This window comes from Sceloporus occidentalis, unplaced genomic scaffold (genome assembly GCF_023333645.1).
Source record: "Sceloporus occidentalis isolate IW3139 unplaced genomic scaffold, rSceOcc1.0.p SCAF_1, whole genome shotgun sequence".
Taxonomy (NCBI): domain Eukaryota; kingdom Metazoa; phylum Chordata; class Lepidosauria; order Squamata; family Phrynosomatidae; genus Sceloporus; species Sceloporus occidentalis.
In genome coordinates, this window is record NW_028316981.1 from 305,441,047 (window position 1) to 305,449,801 (window position 8,755).

The following is an 8,755-nucleotide window of genomic DNA, read 5'->3' on the forward strand; positions in this document are numbered from 1 at the left end:
CAATGGAAAAAAACCTCTGAAGAAACCTGCCAGCAAATAATAATAATAATAATAATAATAATAATTATTATTATTATTAGCCCACCTTTCTCCAAATATAGGGACTCAAGGCGGCACACAGCAAATTTAAAACAAACAACACAAAGCATTTAAATATATCACTATAAAATTCTAAAAAATAATAATAATAATTGGAGGATTTTAAAGGTGAAAATAATTATGCATTAAAATTTAAAATGTATTAAAACCTCTAAACAGCCTTATGAAAACCCTATAATAGGGTCACCTCAGGGTTGCCATAAGTAAAAAATGATTTGGAGCACTGTCTCTTCTCCCATTTTCCCCCAAAATTTCAGAAAGAACTGCATTTTCCAATTAATGCTTTATACAGCCAGTGTGATATAGTGGTTTGAGCACTGGACTAGGACTCTGGAGACCTGGGTTCAAATCCCATCTTGGCCATGTAAACCCACTGGGTGTCCTTGGGCAGGTCACACTCTCTCAGCCTCAGAGGAGGGCAAGGGCAAACCTCCTTTGAAGAAACTTGCCAAAGGACCCCCCCCCCCCCAGAGCCATAGCGATGACTTGACGGCACACAACAGCAAAAGCATTATTTGACTCCATGCGATTTATTCATGGTTCTTATTTTTGTATCCTTTTTAAAACAGAATGTTATGCTGCTGGAAAAGAGACAATCTGAATTGTTTTAAAAACCGTATCATTATGATTTCCTCTCGGGGAGAAAGGCAGCAGATAAATAGGATTAATAAATAAATAACACACACACCAAAATCAGTTACTGTACAAGGAAAGTGATGCCAACACCTGGGAATGTTGGGCCAGCTTGAGAATCAAGTCCTCTGGGGGAAAGAAGAAGGATTTCTTTCAGGGCAAACTCCAGGATCTGCTTTGCAAAGCTACATTTCTCAGCCCAAAACTCCTTGCATCCTTCATTCTTCCAAGGCTCTCCTCTTCTTCCTAAAATTCTCCCCTCCTGCCTGCTGCACTGTCCTGAATGCACCCCTGGCACCCCAGGCAACACTGTCTCAACCTCCATCCATCCCCCCTGAGCTAATCTTTCAAAGTCCCAGGACCCTTTTTCCTTGGGCAACACTGTCTCAGCTTCCATCCTTCCCTCTGAAGCAATCTTTCCAAAGGCCCAGATCCCTGTTTCCTTGGGGGTCATGTGAGGACAAGGAAGTGGTCCAGATTCTTCCAAGAGAAAGATGGATCTGCCCAGGGAGAAGGAAAACCAGGAGCTCTTTCTTCTTCCTTTTATGTTGGAGGGATCCTAATAGCATCCTCCTTTCTTCTTGAATGGGGATCTCAGCCAGAATAAGAAATTAATTGAGCAGCGTGTGTGTGTGTGTGTGTGTGTGTGTGTGTATCCCTGATGGGGAGATTGCAAATGGAAAAGGTACTCACCCATGCAAGAGCTGTTCCAGGAAGGAAACAAAAATATATGTGGGGATTTCTCTGGGTAGCAGCTGCTGCTTGCTTTATTTCCCTTCTTGCAAGCAATCCTCTCTTAGGATACACTTCATCTTGCAACATATATATACAATGCGCCCAGTCCCTCTTTCTCTGCACACAGAGGGAGTGCATGCAGAAGGAGCAAGGCTCTCCTGTGTGCCAAGTCCAGCCACTGCCTCCCTCTTTAGTCATGCAAAAAGCAAAAGAGGGGAAGAAAGGATGCCTCCCGACGCCCTGCCCACCTGCATGACGTCATGGGAGGGCTGTCAATCACACCCTTGGCCACCTGCTGTTTGGCACCAGCTGCTGGCACCTTGCAACCACAGATGCCCCAAGAAGCTGGGCAGAAAAAAAAAAAAGGGGGGGGGCATTGCTTGTGAAGGGCTTTGCATGCAATAAAGGGGATCTGGGTGTGGGAAGAGCAGCAGCAGACCCTGGGGGTGGATGGGATCCCCCCCTTCTCCAGCCCTTTCTAGCATGTTTTTAAATAAATAGCAATAATAAATTGTTTTATAAATAATAATAAATTATTATGATGAATAATACATAGGGGTTTTTTTTCCTGGATGTGGGAGATCAGCAGCAGACTCTGTGGGTGGATGGAATCCCACTCCTTCTCTAGCTCTTCCTAGCATTTTTAATAAATAACAATAATAAATTGTTTTATAAATAATAATAAATTATGATGATGATGAATAATAAATAGTTTTTTTTCTGGCTGTGGGAAGATCAGCAGCAAACCACGTGGGTGGGATCCCCCCTTCTCCAGTCCTTCCTAGCATTTTAAATAAATAACAATAATAAATGGTTTTAGAGAACTAATAAATTAATAATAAATTTTAATAATAAATAATAGTTTTTCTAGATGTGGGAAAATCTGCAGCAGACCCTGGGGGTGGATGAGATCGCCCATATATATATATATATATATATATATCCCTTTTAAGAGTAGGGCAGAGAGACATCTATGTCATAGAAATAATGCAGTTTGATACCACTTTCAGTCCTGTAGTTCCAGGCTATGGGGTGCTAGGCTTGGCAGTTTTGCAAGGCCTTTAGCCTTCTTTCCCTAAGAGCACAGTTCCTCAGAGAGTTGGAAGGAACGCCAAGGGTCATCCAATCCAACCCCCTTCTGCCATGCAAGAAGACACCATCAGTGCACCCGCAACAGGCCGCCATACAGTTGTTGTTGTGGCCCTTCAAGTCATTTCTGACTTATGGTGACCCTTGCGTTTTTGTTGGGAATATTTTTTTCAGAGGTAGGGTGACCAGGCTTCTTCCTTTTCCAGGACATGCCCCACATTTCAACATTGTGTCGCGGAGAAATTGCAAAACATTCTCCATTTTGAGCGTGACTAAGAAGCAAGCATTTATATTTCTATGAGTGTTTTTAACTTTTATTTGGTCATGTCCTCCATTTTTCTTGACTGTTCTACGTGTTGTGGTGCCTTGTCCTCTTTTGCAGTCATGATAGTTGATAACCAGGCTCAGAGGAGGTTTTGCTGCCTTCCTCTGAGGCTGAGAGAGTGTGACTTGCCCAAGGTCACCCGAGCAGCAAATCCAATCGTGGTCTCCAGAGCCGTAGTCCGATGCTCAAACCACTACGCTGTAGCTCCAGGCTATGGAATCCTAGGATTTGCAGTTTTACAAGGTCTTTAGCCATCTCTGCCAAAGGTACCACAAGGGTCATCCAGTCCAACCCCCTGCCATGCAGGAATACACGGTGGAAGCACTCCTGACATATGGCCATCCAGCTTCTGTTTAAAAACCTTCAAAGAAGGCAACTCTAACATACTTCAAGGCAGAGTTATTCCATTGTCCAACAGCTCTTGCCATCTTCTTAATGTTTAAGTGGAATCTCTTTTCCTACAGCTTGAATCCATTGCAGTGGCTTCCCTAGGTTTGATGTCACCCCCCTCATTGTCCTCATCCCATTTCACCCCATATAGAATCCTTAGTAATGTTTTTTGCATGAATGTTACTCGCAAATCGTAACTCCCATATACCACTGAATGTAATGCTAACAGTTGTGACATAAACAACTCACAAAATTAAAATTATACCTCCAAATTACAATATCATATGCACATTTGAAATTTTAATTTAGAAAATTCTGGGGCCTCTCCTTTCTCCTCTCACTGAGCATCACCCCACCATCTCTTAAAGCATTTTAAAGGGAAGCAGATGAATGTCACAGCGCATTTTTGCCAAAAGGTAGGTGTTTGAGAAGCAGTGATGACACACACCACTTAGGGGATAACCTGGTGCGGTCTGAACCCCATGCACCATCCTACTGATGCCACTGGTCCTGGAGTGCATCTACACTGCAGAAATATCAGGGTTTGGCACTGCTTTAAGTGTTGTAGCTCCATCCTGTGGAATCCTAGGATTTGCAGTTATACAAGATCTTTAGCCTTGTATGGTGTGAAGAGTACAGCCAAAGAGTAGTGGTGCGTCACAAAACTACAGATCCCAGGATTCTGTAGGTTGGAGCCATGGCGGCTAAAGTGGTATCAAAGTGCTTTATCCTGTACAGTGGAGATGCACCCACAGTTAGGAAACCAAAGCCTTGGTTATGTCCCACTTTGTGTAAGTATTCAGATGTTCTCTCCTGAAATTGCCGTCTCAAAGAACTATTGATTTCACTATGTCAGGTGCAAGGTTACCACTTCATCCCAGATTGACTATCACATATGGTAAGATTTGTTCAGAGGAGGTTTCCCTTTGTCTCCCTCTGAAGCTGAGAGAATGTGACTTGCCTAAGCAAACCCAGTGGCTTTCCATGACCAAGCAGGGATTCGAACCGTGGTCTACACTACTCTAGGGAGTTGTAGTCCAACATTGAAAGCACTATTCCACACTGGCTCTTACTACACTGGCTCTGGGTTAATACCAAGGTTAATTTTTTAAAAAGCAAACAAGTGGGAAGCGCAACTTGGATTGCCTTCTTTTCATCTTGATGGATGTTCTCTGTGTGCATGTGCCTTCAAGTCCCTTGTCAACTTATGACAACCTCATTAATTCCATAGGGTTATCTTAAACAAGGAATGCTCAAGAGGTGGTCTTGCCAGGTTCTTCCTCTGAAGGCTAGCCTACAGCACCTGGTATTTGTTGGCAGTCTTTCATCCAAATACTAACCAGGGCTCACCCTGCTTAGTTTCCAAGATCAGACAGGGTCTGGTGCCCTTATGACATTTGGGCCCCTGGGCAGAGTATCTACACCAGACGTGAAGGCTCTTCATCTGTCCCAGGAAACTAAACTTTGGCTGGGATGCACCTGGGAATCAAGAAGTAATCATCAGTGGCATTTTCAGCTTCATTCTGGCAAGTCTTTTAATGAAGGCATTTAACTAACTGAAGTGTCAATTTAACATAAACATAACAGCGAAATCCCTCTTCCAATGTAAATGCAAATTAATTATTATTTTTAGCTTATTAGTGATGAAGGAAACACATTAATCCTTTTCCTATCTCTGCTTGAGTGCAACATGCAAATTTAGGGGATCAGAAAAGCTGTATCTTCCCAGTGGAAACTCAGAAGGACCATCCAGGACTTATTCACACTAAAGAGTTGTGTTATTGTTGTGTGCATTCAAGTTGTTTCTGACTTATGGGTACCCTAAAGCAACTCAATCTTCCTTGGCAAGGTTTGTTCGGGGGGGGGGGGGTCCTTGCCTTTGCCTTCCTCTGAGGCTGAGAGAATGTGACTTGCCCAAGGTCACTCACTGGGTTTCCATGGTCGAGTGGGAATTCAAACTTTGGTCTCCAAAGTCATTGGGAGCCATGGCTCCATCCTACAGAATCCTGGGATCTGTAGTTTTGTGATGCACCAGCATTCTTTGGCAGAGAAGGTTAAAGGCCTTTAAAACTAAAAATCCCAGGATTCCATAGGATGGAGTTACAGCACTTAAAGTGGTGTCAAACTGCATTATTTCTACAGTGTAGATGCATCCATAGTCCAACTACACTACACTGCCTCTTGACAGTGCTGTTATTCTAACTGTCATGGTTCCATCCTTGAATATACACAGACTTTAGAACTCATTGTTTCTAATCCCAGTGCAGATTTTTTTACACTTTTCCCAATTTGCTTGCTATGATCAACGTTATTTTATCGCATGATAACTGTACAGTCTTGTACATGTCTAATTTGGAATTTGGACCCAAATGAACTCCATGGGACTTGTTGTTATTTTCTGTCAAGTCAACTTCAGTGTTTGGTCACTCTATGAATGAGAGTCCTCCAAGAGCACTGGCCAACAACTGCTCTGCTCAGGTCTTGCAAACTCAGGCTTTCTTGTTTGAACCCATCAACCTGTACTATTTGAGTTTCATCTTTTACTGAACATTATATTTTTCATAATGAGTCACATGGTCTCATGATATGTCCAAAGTACAATGACTTCATTTTATTCATCTTAGCTTCTTGTGACAATTCAGGTCTTATTTTCTCTAAAACCCACTCATTTGTCTTTTTAATGTCCCATGATATCTGCAGAACTCTCCTCCAGCACCACATTTCGGATGAGCTGATTTTCATCATGCTAGCTTTCACAACCATACATAGAAACCATAGGACTTTAAATTTGGGTAAATATTCATGGGACAAGACTTTAATCCATGCATAAAAGAAAGCATGCTCTATTTCAATCAGAGGAATGTTCTTCTAAGTAAACATGCACAGAATCGGACTGAAGGTTATCTTTCCATCTGTTGATTTATCAGGCTCTTCCTCCCCGCTGTTTGGTTTTGAACTACATTCCCAACTAATCCTTATGAACAACTAACCGGATTGCAAATAAAAGGTATAATATAGTGGGCCCATAATATCTGCTGGGGTTTGGTTCCAGCCCCTCCCCCCCATGGATATCAAAATCCATGGATGCTCAAGTCCTATTAAATATGATAGCATAGTGAATTGTGTAACTTATATAAAATGGCAAAAACAAGGTTTGCTTTTGGGAACGTATATTATTTTTGAATATTTTCAAGCAGAGGATGCTTGAATCCGTGGATAACAGATCTGTGGATAAGGAGGGCCAACTGTATTAATACAGATGGATAACTGACTGTTTGAGATTCCTTCTCTTGCCTCAGTTCAAAGCTCAGCACAGTTGCCCCTCCATTTGTGCAGACCTCAGATCCACGACCCTCACTTATTCACAAGGAGAAAACTGAGGGGGTTAGAATGGGGCACATGCCCCCATTCAAGCCTATGGGGCTTGAATATCTGCAAGTTTCTGTTTTCCATCCAGAACAAATCTCCAGCAAAAACAAAGGGCTGACTGTAATTTCTGAAGCAGAACTTTTGCTCAAGAAGAAAGCTGATTTCCGAAGATGTCAACTATTTTGCATCAACAACACCCACAACAGCTCTCTTTCTTTCCCTCTTTTAATTTTTATTTTTTTTTAAAAAAAAATATATTTCCAGGATTTATATCCCGCCTTTCTCCACAATGGGATTCAAAATGAGTTAAAATGAGATTTAAAATGACCTCGAATTGTTAAAGCAGAAAGAAAGAGGTATGAAAAAGATCAGATACATTTGGGGGACAGGTATCACACACCGGCTAACTTTAGTTCAGCAGGCTTAGAAAGCTTTATCCAGGAAACTAAAGTTGTTCACAGCATAATGATGTTGTCAGGACTGAAGCACTTGTTGGTTACACAGTACATTAAAAACAGAAGCAATTCAAATGTTTTTTGCAACATTCTTCTTCCCAGGACTACCTCTCTTTTCCTCTCCATACCACGCATTCCCACCAAACTGATCTGGATAGCTCATAGCCCATGTTTCCTCCCATCACATCAATTCTTTAGCCAGCTCCAAAGAAAATAAACAGTTTTTCTACCTATCATCACCAGTTGTGCAGCACAGTGGTACTCAAACTTTTTATCCCCTTTACATCTACATGCAAATGTTGCACACACACCCCTCAACTCTCACATCTCCCTGAGGGTCCTCCCCAGTTTCAGAACTACTGGTATAGCATATCCCATCATCCAGTATTACAAAGCATATACAAAATATGTGGCTAGCAAGCATGACAGGATCTATAATCCTGACAGTAGGGGAAGAGAAGAGATTCTATTTTGCTGAACAATTGCATTATTGTTGTACACCTCACACTGCTTCTTCTGCAACCTTGCTTGTCACATCCATTGACTGTGGGATCTTTGAGGAATCAAACATGTCTGCAACTGAAGTTCTAGGAGGAAAAGCACAAAAACATAAGAGAGCTTCTAGATCAGACTGAAGGCCCATCTATTTCAGCCTCCTCTTCTCACAATGTGTTCCCTGGAAACCTGGATTCAGAGGCATATTGTTTTTGACAATGGAGATAATATCATATAGCCATTATAGTGACTAGTAACCATGGATAGGCTTATCCTTCTAGAGTTTGTCTAATCCTACTTTAATGTAATTAACTGCTGACCATCACTACATCTTACAGAAGGGAATTTCATAGTTTACATATGCTTGCTATGAAGTACTTCCTCTTTTTTTGTTGTGAGCCTTCATGTTATTTTTGACTTATGGCAACCCTAAGACAGCATGATGTGGCGGTTTGAGTGCTGGACTATAACTCTGGAAACCAGGGCTCAATTCTCTGCTCAGTCATAAAAACCCACTGGGTGATCTTGGGCAAGTCACATACTCTCAGCCTCAAGAGAAGGCAATGGCAAACCTCCTCTGAAGAAATCTTACAAAGAAAACCCCATTATAGGTTTGCCTTAGAGTCACCGTAAGTCAGAAATGACTTGGAGGCACACAACAATAACAAACCCTAAGGCAAGCCTACCACGGGGGTTTCTTGGCAAAATTTGTTCAGAGGGGATTTTGCCAGTGATTCCCTCTAAGGCTGAGAGAGTGTGACTTGCCCTGGATCACCCAGTGAGTTTCCATGGCTGACCAGCAAAAAGAGTTTGCACTCAATTAACTCAACAGGGAGGAGTTCTGATGTTGTTTGGTCGCACGTGTTCTAGTCTTTATCTGTGAAATGGTGAAAGGTATACTGTACTCAATGGGCCCTGCACAGGTAAATTACAAGTGCAAAAGTATAGCAAGTAAAGTTATTCCTAGAATGAAAATACGTAACTGCTAGGGCAAAGCTTATCTTGCTTCATTCTTGCCGTTTAGATCCAACAGATCTCTTATGTTCTTATGCCCATCCTTCTAGCACTCAGGGTGTTGCAAGAAAAATAAAAAGCAAATGTATAGCAACAGTGGTAGAATAATTGGAAAACAGTCATAAAAACTGTAAGTCTCTGCAAGACAACT

At 41.9% G+C, this 8,755-nt stretch overlaps 1 protein-coding gene across 1 annotated transcript in view; it reads right to left on the reverse strand.

The window, feature by feature from the left end:
• Positions 1 to 1,618, reverse strand: part of LOC149324185 (mitogen-activated protein kinase 4-like) — a 101,923-nt gene extending 100,305 nt beyond the window's left edge. The window contains exon 1 of the mRNA XM_089497406.1: positions 1,426 to 1,618. The gene's annotated coding sequence lies outside the window, so the exon portion shown is untranslated. The remainder of the gene's footprint in view (positions 1 to 1,425) is intronic.
• Between the last annotated feature and the right edge of the window lie 7,137 nt (positions 1,619 to 8,755).